The sequence below is a fragment of the Canis lupus genome, unplaced genomic scaffold (genome assembly GCF_011100685.1).
Source record: "Canis lupus familiaris isolate Mischka breed German Shepherd unplaced genomic scaffold, alternate assembly UU_Cfam_GSD_1.0 chrUn_S1018H1186, whole genome shotgun sequence".
Taxonomy (NCBI): domain Eukaryota; kingdom Metazoa; phylum Chordata; class Mammalia; order Carnivora; family Canidae; genus Canis; species Canis lupus.
Window position 1 is genome coordinate 16,081 of NW_023329830.1, and position 14,176 is coordinate 30,256.

The 14,176-nt window shown below is 38.8% G+C and overlaps 1 pseudogene; it reads left to right on the forward strand.

The window, feature by feature from the left end:
• The first annotated feature begins 229 nt into the window (after window positions 1-229).
• On the forward strand, window positions 230-742 carry LOC119878151 (annotated as a pseudogene).
• Window positions 743-14,176: the final 13,434 nt, after the last annotated feature.

The window sequence follows — 14,176 nt, forward strand, 5'->3', positions numbered from 1 at the left end:
GGGCGGCGGCGCCTCGTCCACTCAGGCGGCTGCGCTCGGGACCCTCCGGCCCGCACGAGGGACGAGCTAACTGACGTACCTCGCCCGCCCCCGCCCCCCGCCCCCGCCCCCGCCCCCATCTCTCCTCGGGTTCCTGGGACTCAGGGCTAGAGCGCTTTCTCTCCTTGCACCTCTACTCAGCTCTTTCTCTCCCCGGCACCTCAGGCAGCAGCGGCAGCGAGCGGGCGGGAGCGGACGGCCCAGAGGATGAAGTGCAAGCCGAACCAGACGCGCACCTACGACCCGGAGGGGTTCAAGAAGCGAGCGGCGTGCCTGTGCTTCCGGAGCGAGCGCGAGGACGAGGTGCTGTTAGTGAGTAGCAGTCGGTACCCGGACCGCTGGATTGTGCCGGGCGGGGGCATGGAGCCCGAGGAGGAGCCGGGCGGTGCAAGCAGTCCGAGAGGTGTACGAAGAGGCGGGAGTGAAGGGAAGTTAGGCCGGCTCCTGGGCATTTTCGAGCAGAACCAAGACCGCAAGCACAGAACGTACGTGTACGTACTGACTGTCACTGAGATTCTGGAGGATTGGGAAGATTCGGTTAGCATTGGGGAGGAAGCGAGAGTGGTTCAAAATCGAAGATGCGATCAAGGTTCTCCAGTGCCACAAGCCCGTGCATGCCGAATATCTGGAAAAACTAAAGCTGGGCGGTTCCCCAACCAATGGAACTCCCGTGGCCGCGTCCCTGCCACAGAGCGATCCCTAGTATGTACGGCTCCTGCACAGGACTTCTGCTTTCCGCCTATCTTAGAATACATAGTGCCCGGAGCACCTCTCATTCCTTTGCGGTCTCACGGGGAGGAGGGGGCTTCTTTTGTTTCCTTGGCAGACCTCTGAATCACGCTTGCAAACTGTCTCGGTTGCCAGACACTGTTTTCAGACAATTTGCACGTTTTTCAGATGCTTTCAAAATTGCTGCTTGGTAGCACTGTAACAGATTTCCTAAATCCTAAACCACATGTTTTTTTTTTTTGTTTTTTTTTTTTTTTTTAAGGTGCCTTAACTGCTTGCCCAGCCCTTTGTGTGTGTGTGTTGATGCTGTAGTTTATTACATTGCACACACGTGTGTGTGTGCGCGTGCGTGTTTTTGGTACCAATCTTGTGGTTTGTTTTGGAGTGAAGGCCTTTAAAATCTGAACATCTTGGTTGTGTGGCATCTGTATTTTTTGCTTTCTCATTCGCACCATTAGACCTTGCTAGCAAGCCCTTTTGTGATGGAAATTGGTTTAAAGATCAGATAGATATAGATCTATATATATATTTAAAGTATTTAAGAAATTTTACATCTTGTGGTCTTTCCACAGTGGGCAACAATTTTCGGTCAGTAATGTGATCTAATTTGCCCTTTTCAGAAGTTTCTTTACCCATACGTACATGATTTCATTTTCTTTTCCTTTTTTTTTATGATTTCATTTTCAAAAGAATTCTGACCACTGGTCATTTGTTGCTGCATATTTGAAATGGCCATTTCCCATATAGCCCAAATGTAGTTTCAGATTATATTACTTTATACACTGGGTATCTTCTTGGGAAAGTATTGTTAGCCAAACATATCCTGATATGTACATACTGTCATGAAACTGTATTCATCGAGTGTAATTTAGCGTGTTCAGCTTCCAACTCCATTGCCCATTTCTTAATACTGTAGAGCAACCATGGTTTTCTCAATATAAACTAGTCTTTGAAAGAAAGTTATTTCACATATTTGAATTTTGTGACATTCCAGTTAACCTTCCTGACTACCAGTAACCATAGGAGTGGAATTTATATGGTGATTACATCCCAATCCAGTGAGGAACCCGTCTTGCTACTCAGCTTTTACAGACTTCAGCTTTTACAGATTTCTTAAACCATCCGGACCACTGAACAATTTCTCTCAAAGATTTAGGATAAACATTTTGTGTCAAAAGACCAACTGTTTTTGGTGCCAAACTAAAAATTCATACATTGCCTTGCTAACTTTGTTGAAACCAGGAATGCCATGTAAAATACTTAAGTCTGTCTTGAAACTTTGTGTTCCATCCCAACCATATTAAAAGTAGGTAAAAATATAGCCAACTACATGAAGTGGGTATTGAGGGGTTTAAAGATTATCCTAATTTATAGGGCAGCTAAGTATATATCATCTTTAATCATTATTGATAGTTTGATAGTTTTTTGTGTGTGTCACTCAGCTGACTTTGGGAGTCAGTTTTATGCACTCTATTAAGAAATTTTGAAAGTCTAGATTCCTCTTGGAACTCCTTCTCTCAGGAATGTTGAGGAAGAGCCTATTTTGTGAAGAGAGTATAGGTGGGGGACTTTTACATATAACCTTTAAGATCTAGAAAGTATTCTATAGACCAGTAATAAATATAAGTGGATAATAACTAATTTAAATCCTTTGCTATTCTGCACATTAACATTTTCAAAGAACACATGCACTGGTGAATTGTTGCCTTTTTTGTAACTTTGGTGCCACTGTTTTTTAAAAAATATCTGCCATATACAAATATGTCTGAATGAAATACATATTTTAGTTAACAAAAATAATATTGTCAAAGGAATGAGAAAATCAACTTTTAAAAACCAATTATAATTTCATATTGTAAATTATACAGAATCATCTAATGTTTTTTAAAAATTGTTTCTTTGTACAGAGCAATATGTCTTATTTTTTTAAACTTTTAAATCCTAACAACCTTTCCTGTTACAATAATCCAATTGACTCATAGATATTCTTGGTAACCTCAGATTTTTTCAAAATATTAAACTAACAGCAAGGGAACTGGATTATACTTTATAACTATTCCATATGTAAAACTGCCCTCATCTGAATGCTGCCACAAATACCGGGAGGTTTAACCTATATATAGAATTTTTAGAAATAATAATGCACAATCTTATGTTTTGACTTTTGAACTATGTATTTGACAAATCAACTTTTAAGAATTGTTAGCCTGTAAATATTTGCTGTATTTTCTTCAGAAACATTTGAATTGAGTTCTTTCACTTGCTATAATTTTCTTCAGTGCCCAGATATCTTATACAATTTGTAAAACTTCCAAGGCTTGAATTTCTAAGTTGCAGCAGAACATTTTACGGTTATCACACTTAAGTTATCAAATTCACGTGGGCAGTTCTTGTTATATATGCTTTTGGAATTCAGTCTAGGAAAACTTAAGAAAGAACCCCAAAACAAAAAGCCTTTCATTTTAAAAGAGAAATCCAAAAAATTCAGGCTAAAATATTTGACACAGAGCTAACAAACCTAATCATGTCTATGACTTATATCCTTTAAGGGTTTGATGCACAGTTAGAATTTTCTCCCTGTAGAATCAGTATATAGCACCCATGAATTATTTATGTGATGATTGCACAAAAAATGAATAGATGAATCTTTCAGCTCATGCACTTACCCCAAAGAAAATGGCATTGATCAAAGATAATTAAGACTTTCAAATATGAGGCAGAAATTTGTTTTCAGCTGTTTTTGTAAAGGCTATGTTTATTTCCTTTTCCCAATGGGATAAGTGCCTATTCTTATCTTTAAAAAGTTTTAAAAAGATATGTTGGAATAAAGGTGATACTGTTATGCTTGATACATATTCCCTGGATGTCTAATGTATTATATTTTCTAAGAAATCTGTTTTGTTTTAGCAAATCACTGTTGAGCTTATTAACTCTTAAAGTGATGGGAGGTGGCTATAAATATTTTGAATTCCTTTATATGGTTTCGTTTGACAGAACTATAAAGATTTCAACATTTTATATTAAGAATCATCAAATAAATTTGTTGTGTGTGTGTGTGTGTGTGTGTGTGTGTGTGTTTGTGTAAGAGCAGAACGGGCAGTTTGTAATGTTGCAGCAACATTCAAGGACCTTCCGGGGACAGACAGTTTAAAGGGCTCTGAAACTGGAGCTCCTCCTCTCACTTCCGGTTAAATGGAGTCCTGTTATAAGAAAGACAATCCCTTTATCAAAAGTTGTTAACTGGGAAAAGGGAGGTGAGAAATCTGTGTTAGAGCCTAAGTACTAACAGCTAGCTAGAGTTTTCTCTTTCAGGGTTCCTTTTGTGGAAGCAGCAAGAAAAACAGGAAATATTTTCAGCACCATTCTAGTATTGTAATCATCCTTCTGAATGATTGGTGGCCTGTTAGACTATGAACTTTTGGGGGGAGCAGGACCCAGCCTGAATCCTGCCCATATTCCCAGAACCTAGAAGAGTGACTAAAATGTGGAGATATTTGTTGTTGAGCTACAGATTAGAAATGTCTACTACTAGTATATTCTTGATTTCTTAGCTTCATATTTTACCTGGGACAATCTGTTATTTTCATGGGGCTTCAGAGTGGAACTGTATTGGATGATTCACTGAAGGCTGTCCAAAACAAAGTAGTTAATGAACATTAGTAGACTTTCAATAGATATTTGTTGCCTGGAGGAATTGATGAACCAATAAAACTGTTAATATTTTTTTTAGGTGAATGGCATAGATGTTATTCAGATTTACTTTGAAAGAATCAAGTATGTGAACCCAATGATGAATGGAATTATGAAGCACAGGTGAACTCTTTCACATTCCTAAGGACAAGCTCATTCTATGCTTTTGGACACTTCTCTTGTTACAATGATTATTCTCCAGGTTGTTAACTACCACTGTATCTGTACAGACTTCTAATTTGGCACATATGGCCGTTCTTTGTGTTTTTATGATTATGCATCTGTATTTCTCATGAGGATGGCTATATGATCTTGAGTTCAAGGACCTAGTTCCTTAATCTTTTTATGTATCTACAAGATGTCACTTAAAATAAGGTCGATGTAGGGCCCTTGGGTGGCTCAGTGGTTGAGCATCTGTCTTTGGCTCAGGGCGCGATCCAGGGTACTGGATCAAGTCCTACATCAGACTCCTTGCAGGGAGCCTGCTTCTCCCTCTGCCTATGTCTCTGCCTCTTTCTCTGTCTCTCTCTCATGAATAAATAAATAAAATCTTAAAAAAAATAGGTAGACGTTACTGAAGATTTGTCTAAATAATTAATACTTTGTAATGACACTGAGTGGTAAAGCATTCACCATCCAATCTGGTGTTAGTACACTAAATTACTGTCTAGCATATATGTGTTTTCATATATCAGGTATCACACACTGTTTTAAGGCAAACATAAGATATTAGCAAAAATTCTTACTCATACGTCTCTATCATCCCAGATGTGTGCCTCCTGATGGCAGTATCCTACACCACCCTATGAAGTATATTTCCCACAATTTTGAACCTAAATCAGTGTCTCTAGACATTGTTAATCTATAGAAAACACCATCTATCAAGAAACATTACACCACAGAGTTGTCAACAGAATCCAGACTGTAGGAAACTGTAGGGACACATAATTCAGTTTCTTCAGTAAATGAATCGCCAGGATAAAAGAAAGAGAAATGGAGAATGAACCTATAGATTAAAGAGCCCTAAGAGACACATCAACCAATTATGATATATAGATCTTTTGGGGATCCTGATCTGACTAAACTGTAAAATACATACATTTACGAGGACAATCCAGATAATTATAAAATTGACTTGATATTTGATATTCATTGGGATAATGGTATTGTAGTCATGTTGAAAACAAGAGTCCTTAACTTTTAGAGATACGTTCTTAAATATTTATGGTCGAAATGATATCTGGAATTTGCTTGATAATAAGCGGATGTTAAGTGCATTAGAGATACCAATAAAACAAGGTTGGCCTTGAGTTGATAATTGTTAAAGCTGGGTGATGATTAGATGATGGTTCATTATCTATATTCCTCTCTACTTTTGTGTGTTTGACATTTTCCACAGTAAAAAATTAATAAAGGTAGTTATCAGAGTTCTTATTAAAGCTAATATATAAGGCACAGAAAAAAAAGAGGAGGAAGAAAAATTTTAGATTATTTAGAATATGTTGGCTCCAAGTTGCTTCTTCTAGCCCAAGAGGTCAAATGCCCAAAAAGAGAGGGCTGACAAACTGGAATGGCTAGTGTTTCTCTTGCTACAGGCCAAGTGTTAGCATTTTTTTCTCTTAATTTGGCTCATTGAAACAGGAAGAGTCAAATTCTTATTGATTGGAAAATGGGAATGTATTCTCATGTTCTGTTTAAACAGGATATTTGCCACAGTCTAGTTTATATCAATGTGAAAGCACAAAGGGATAGAGTTTCCAGGGGAAAAATTATGGAATTTTATAAAAATCAATAAAATGCTACTTTGAATAGTTTTTTTAGGAAATCAATGGCTGTAGACTTATTAGTTGCATATTCATTAACCTTAAAGTTACATATAAGGTAGGTGAAACAGGAAAGTAAATAGTTAACATTCCTGACTGCAAATATTCCTTCTGTTTGGGACTGTACTTAAAATTCTGTAGAGGCTAAAGCCTTCTAAGGTGGAATTAGTGAAGCTGTGCTGAAATCAACAGATGTGAGGTCTGTCCCAACTTTTGTGAGTAAAGAAGGAGCAGGCAGAAAGAACAACATTGGAGGCCCCTTCCAGGAAAGATGAACACCTTTTAAGTGTGAAGTACTATGAAGCTAAAGCTACCCATTCCACTCTTGCTCTCCAAGTGTGTTTCAATTACAAGAGCAAGTGGTTCTGCAGAAACTGGTTTCTTGGAAAAGGTGAGATTAAAAGGTTTATCTTAGAGTGCCCCTTACTAGCCCCAGCTGGGCAGAGCTTTCCTTTCCAAGGCTCCCCTGTTAGAAGGAACGGAAAAATTCCACAGAAGTTCTCATAAGTCTTCCTGGAAGTTGTTTCCTAACTTGAGTTTGCTCTAATTTTAGCAGGTTTTAAAAATTTCATGAAAAAGGGGAATGGAACCATAGATAGTGGTTATAAATTAAAACAAATAGTGGTTTGGAGTCCCAACAGGTCATGGCCTAAAACTGGTTGTGGCCTCCACCAAGTTACTTTACCTCTCTAATCTTCAATTTTTTCTTCTGTAAAATGGGGATAATCATAGCCTCTATATTTATAAATAGCACTGCTTCTGAAAAGCCCTTTTTGGTCTCTTGGGGTAGAGTATAATCTTACATTCCCAGGTACCCTACTGCTTAGTTATTTCATAGTTCTTACCAAAATTATATTTTTATTTATTATATTAGCCTGAATGTTTCTATCTTCTGAACTCTGAAGTTCTGTGGCTCTGGGACTGAGACTAGATTGTCTCTGTGTCTCCAGAGTCTGGCACAGGGCCTGGAACATGATGCCCCACAGGTGCTCATAACATGTTTATTATATAAATGATTGTCATACTCCCACTTGTCAAAAATATATTACTGTTATTTTGCCAGGTATTTGTTGCTGGAATATGTGAAAATTTATATACCATAAAACTGATCTATACTCAAATTTCTTTTTATTGGAAAAAAATTTTGGGGTATCAATCATGCTTCCATTTTTCAGAATCTCCTAGTAATAACTATTCCTAACTTTTTAAAATTTTTATAATAAATTTATTTTTTATTGGTGTTTCAATTTGCCAACATACAGAATAACACCCAGTGCTCATCCTGTCAAGTGCCCCCCTCAGTGCCCATCACCCATTCACCCCCACCCCCCCGCCCCTCCTCCCCTTCCACCACTCCTAGTTCGTTTCCCAGAGTATTCCTAACTTCTTAGTACTATGGGATATTCCTTCAGGTGCTGAACTGGCCCCACCACTGCATTTGATAATTCACTGAACTTTCCCAAATGCAAGTGATTGAAAGACATGGTAGGCCCTTGCTATTTATTCAGTTTAAGAACTATTGAATGAATACAAATATGCCAATTATATCATTTTATTTTATGGCTAAATATAGCAATAAGGATATATGGTAATAAATTCACACATACAGGACAAAGCCAAGACCTGACTGAATCAACTGGTTAAGACATAATGAGCTACTTTTAGATTTAGGGCAGTTTATATACACAGTGCAAAGAAGAGTAAGCTAATGGTGCCAGCTCCCCAGGTCCTTTGTCCACATACCCTAATGAACAAAGAAATGAAAGGGGCTATATATGAATAGATATTTTTCCAAAGACATTACAGATGGCTAACAGCCACATGAAAAGATGCTCAACATCGTTCATCAGGGAAATACAAATCAAAACCATGATGAGATACCACTTCACATCTGTCAGAATGGCTAAACTTAACACAGGAAACAACAGATGTTGACAAGGATATGGAGAAAGGCGAACCTTTTTACAATGTTGGTGGGAATGCAAACTGGTGCAGCTACTCTGAAAAGCAGTATGGAGTTTCCTCAAAAAGTGAAAAATAGGGCAGCCCTGGTGGCTCAGTGGTTTAGCGTGCCTTCAGCCTGGTGTGTGATCCTGGGGACCCGGGATTGAGTCCCACGTCAGGCTCCCTGCATGGAGCCTGCTTCTCCCTCTGTCTGTATCTCTGCCCCCTCTCTCTGTGTGTGCCTCTCATGAATAAAATAAAATCATTTTTAAAAAGTGAAAAAATAGAACTACCCTATGATCCAGCTATTGTAATACTAGGTATTTAGCCCAAGAATAGAAAAAAAACTAACTCGAAGAGATACATGCACCCTGATTTTTATACCAGCATTATCTACAATAGCCAAAATATGGAAAGGGCCCAAATGTCCATCAACTAATGAATGGATAAGGACATAAGGACAATGTGATTGGTGTGTGTGTGTGTGTGTGTTGTAGCCATTTGCAACAACATAGATGAAGCTAGAGAGTATAATGCTAAGCAAAAGAAGTCAGAGAAAAACAAATACCATATGATTTCACTCCTATGTGGAATTTAAGAAACAGAACAAATGAACATAGGGGAGAAAAAGAGAGGCAAACCAAGAAACAGACTCTGAACTATAGAGAACAAAACTGATGGTTACTGGAAGGGAGGTGAGCAGAGAGGATGGGCTAAATAGGTGATGGGTATTAAGGAGTGCACCTGTTGTGATGAGCATCTGGGGTTGTTTATACATGATGAATCAAATTCTACATCTCTAATGTTGTGCTGTATGTTTACTGGCTGAAATTTAAATAACTTGGGAAGGAAGGGGGCTGTATGACTGTGTTCTGGGAAGTCACAGGGCATTTAGCCCAGACTCAGATTAGCTGCAGTTCAAACCTATATGAATGCACGCGAGGGGTGCAAGGTTACCATGTAGCCATTCCCTACAATTCCACTTTCACATGTCCTGCTAGGAATTCTGTCTATAAACAGGCCACTGGTTGTGGCTACTCTGAAAATACAGAATGGACCCCATCCTCATCCAAAATTTGGTTCAAGATGTTGAGACTGTTGATGCCACTTACACACCAAGAGAATACTCAAAGGTTTATTATCTAATGATGCTTTGTGAGGAAAGCAGAACAGGCTTCCAAAGCTGGTCTGAAAATGTCTTGAGAGAACAAGGAAACTGTCTTGGATTTTTGTTGCAGAGGGTGAAACTGAGGTGAAGGCTCTAATGCACAGTCAGCAGCTTGCATGGTTTGGAATTCTCTCATCCACCAAAAGCGAGAGCACCCAGGGTTTGTATTAGCTTGTCTATATGTACAGCTGAAGAGGAAGAGTGAGGGGTGAGGTTTAAGAGCTGTCAACAAACATCAAAATAAAATGGACACAGACTTCATTACAATTCATCCCTGATGTTTGATGATTAAAATGTACCATGTTTATTTTTTTTTTCAAGTTTTATTTAAATTCTAGTTAGTTAACATATAGTGTAATATTGGTTTCAGGAGTAAATTTAGTGATTTATTACTTACATATAACACCCAGTGCTCATCACAAGTTCCTTCCTTAATACCTATCATCCATATAGCCCATCCCCTGCCCACCTCCCCTCTATCAACCATCAGTTTGTTCTCTATAATTAAGAGTCTCTTATGGTTTGCCTCCTTCTCTTTTTTCTTTTAATTTTCTTTTTTTCTTCTTTTTCTCTTTTTTTTCTTTTTCTTATTCGTTTTGTTTCTTAAATTCCACATATGAGTGAAATCATGGTATTTGTCTTTCTCTGACTTATTTCACCTTAGCATAATACCCTCTAGCTCCATCTATGTCATTGCAAATGGCAAGATTTCATCTTTTTGATGGGCTGAGTAATATTCCATTATATATATTATATATATAATATTCATCAATCAATGGACATTTGGGCTCTTTATATAATTTGGCTATTGTTGATAATGCTGGTATAAACACTGGTGTCCATGTGCCCCCTTTGAATCAGTATTTTTGTATCCTTTGGGTAAATACTTAGTACTGCAATTGCCAGATCATAGGATTAGTTCTATTTTTCATTTTTTGAGGAACCTCCATACTGTTTTTCCAGAGTAGCTGCACAAGTTTGCATTCCCACCAACATTGCAAGAGGGTTCCCCTTTCTCAACATCCTTGCCAACATCTGTTGTTTCCTGTGTTATTAATTTTAGCATTCTGACAGATGTGAAGTGGTATCTCATCATGGTTTTGATTTGTATTTCCCTGATGATGAGTGATGTTGAGCATCTTTTCATGTACCATGTTTCTTCAATTGAATTTGTACAGGTTCAATATACCATTAAGGTTTTCTGTGAGGTCTGTAGCCTGAGGCCTGTAAGGAAGATGAAAATTCCAACAAATGTGTTGCCCAGCATTGTATATTCTGAGAATGAAATGGGTACCTTGGTCATAGTCAATAATGCCTAGAAATCTGAAGGGGGAAAAAAAGAAATCTGAAGGGGATAAGGACTCTCTTGATGAAGGCTTCTATCATAGCTTCAGTATATGGAGAGGTGTGTTGTGATGTTGATTTATATTTTCTTATCTGTGAAGCAAGATATTCCCAGAGTCTTTACCCCAAAAGGGACAATCTTCAATAAAGAATTTATATTGCTGCCATTGGCCAAAAGAGATAACCAGGCCAATGAACCAGGCCTAGGGATCTAAAAATTTGCAGAAGGGGCCAGCTGTAGCCCAGCGCATCCAGTGCTAAAATGAACTGCCTGAAGTTTGGGTAATTATGCTGACCCTTGGGTCCAGTACTTTCAGAGACATATGGGTTAAGGGGTGAAAAGCAGCAGCAATCCACTTAGTTCCGTCATGTGTGATTACAACAATGTATCCATAAAGTATGCAAACTCCCATTGCTATCCACTAAATTAATCCCAAGATGATCCTCAGTAGCCAAGGGGTGACATCTTCATGCCCCATGACATCTGTCAAGAAACTGAGGACATGAAGGACTATATCCCACCTGCCAAGTATGATACGCTAGAGGACCCAATTTTGGCTTCGTATTATATCAAAGAGGCTTTGGTGACTGGTGAGTTTTGTGAGGGTGCTTTTTCCAAGGCCCAAGGCATAATTAGCCTGGATATGGAGGGTCATAAGCTCAGGGCCTGTGAGGGCCTCTATTTCCAGAAGACCCAGTGGTAGCAATTGCTCTCTAATGATACATAGCACAGGACCCTAATAGTACAGTTTCTTGTGTCAAAATGCCACAGGCAATTTATGGCCATAATGGGTGGTTCAGAGACTCTAAGATGCATGAGAGTAGGTTGCTAAGCCCCTACAGTGAAAAGAGTTTCTGAGGGACACTAATAAGAGTGTCTATAGTATTGCTCTTTGTTGGGTGGTGCCATTCAAGTTGAGCCTATTTGAAAGTAACAGCATAAATAAGCTATAATAAAATTTGTAAGTGAGGAATATGTTTGCCTCCAAAACCAAAAAAGGACTAAAAGTTGTTTGGCTTGTTTTAAGTGGTGTGCTGAGAAGGTGAGCTGTGCTTTTTGACAGCATCAGAATTGGTAGCTCTCAGGTTACTAATTTTCAGGAATTTATCTGAAATGGTGAGACTTGGCACTTAAGTATGAGTCAATGGCCCACACCCTTTTTGTGAGCTTTTTGAGTATTTGGATCTCCTGAATGAGTGTTTCCAAGGAATCCCTGAAAGAGAATGGCATAAATGAAAATGTCCTATTTGTGCTCCTGGAGAAAGTTTGGATTTAGTTATGGTCTTGCCTGCAAAGATTGTGTGGGATAGAAGAGCTGTTGAGGTACCCTATGGATAGCCAGGTAAAGGTATATAATTTCCCTTTGAAGAGGAAGGAAAATGGGCTGAGAGGCATTTGAAACAGGCACTAAGCAGAACATATTGGCCAAATCTATAATAGAAAAATATTTATCAGTTGTTGATTGGATGAAATCAGTAAGTTCCATAATATTAATTTTGGGGGCCTTAATGGGTGGTAATATGGCATTAAGATTATAGTAATCCATTGTGAAGTCCTATTTATTCTTTCCAGGTGAAACACAGGCCGAATTAGGCTGTGTGAAATGAAGAAGTAGTAGGGATCACCCTTTCTCTAAATAGGTCTTGTATAATGGGTTTCCTTTTTTTTTAAGATTTTGTCTATTTATTCATGAGAGACACACAGAGAGAGACAGAGACAGAGACAGAGAGACCGAGACAGAGAGAGAGAAAGAGAGAGACAGACAGAGACAGGAGAGGGAGAGAAGCAGGCTCCATGCAGGGAGCCCAATGTGGGACTCGATCCCGGGTCTCCAGGGCCACGCCCTGGGCCAAAGGCGGCACTAGACCACTGAACCACCCAGGCTGCCCATATAATGGGTTTCAATCCTTGAAAGCTCTGTTTTATTTTATGTTGGGCCATATAAACTAGATAAAGGTGGAGAGGATATATGACATTCCATTGCTTCAAACCAGTTTGTACTTGCCAAAGACTTAATTTAATTTTGATTTTTACATAATGGATCAAAGTGTCCATGCCTGCTATTGGGTGCTATTACCATGGGGAATTTAGTCAAGGCAACAATTATGATGGTTAAAATAATGTATACCTGTCCTCTCTTTAGTATTCAGTAACTACCCTAAGATTATAGGAGTTACCATGTTTACTGGTCAGTGTTCTCCAAACAACATATATATATATATATATATATATATATATATATATATATATATATATATATATATATAGAGAGAGAGAGAGAGAGGGAGAGAGAGAGAGAGAGAGAGGACTTACTGGTTTGCATGATTATGAAGACTAGTAAATCCAAACTCTGCAGTGTAGGATGACAGCCCAGAGATGAAGGAGGGCTAATGGTGCAGTTCTAGTCTGAAGGCTGGTATTACATTATGAAGTTTGAAGGTCATCTATTGGAGAATTCCCCCTTGCTCAAGGAAGTCAGTCTTTGTCATATTCAGGCTTCAAATGATTGAATGAGGCCTACTCATATCATGGAGGGCAAACTTACACAAATTTCACTGATTTAAGTGTTAATCACTTGGGTTGTTGTAGTTTTCCATTGACTTTAATCATAGGGCATAGTAATACTAAGAGATGCCCTGAAGGATCTCCTGTATTCCAGACATTCTCTTCCTTACCTCTGTTATGGAGTAGCAGTCCAAATTTCCTCTTAGTCAGGATCAATCACCTAGCCAGCACAATAACTTCCTTCTTTTCTTCCTATTGATTCAGTGGGATGATGAATCCAAAATGAAGAGGTTAAGTCTTAACTTAGAGTTCAATGGTATTGTTGTTGTATCTCCTAGGGGAAGAAGTAATTCTCTCTTTGGAACTAAGACCTCTAAGCCAGCAGAGCATAAAGTTGCAGGAACAGGAAGCTAAAATTTTCCTAGTGGGTCACCAGGGGCATAGGGAGTAGTGCCACTTCCATTCTACCCCATGATTCCTGGACCTATGAATCCTGGCTATGGGAGAATCAGCATCATATATTGGATGCTGATTCAGAGCATATACAGCCTGCTGGAGAATCTCTCCTAGCCCTTAAAGGTATTACCACCTAGCTGGTGCTATAACTGAGTCTTCAAAAAGCCATTCCACAGTTTTATCAAGCCAGCTGCTTTAAGGTGGTGGGTACCATTGTAAACCAGTGAATTCCATGAGTGTGGGCCCATTGCTGCACCTCATTTACAATGAATTGAGTTCCTTGATCAGACATAATACTATATGGAATACAATGATGGGGGTAAATCATTCTGTAAATCCATGGATGGTGGTTTGGCAGAAACACTGCATGCAGAGAAGGCAAATATATATCCAGTATAAGTGTCTATTCCAATAAGAACAAAAATACTGCCTCCCATAATGAAAGCTGTCTGATAGAATTAACCTGCCATGAAGTAG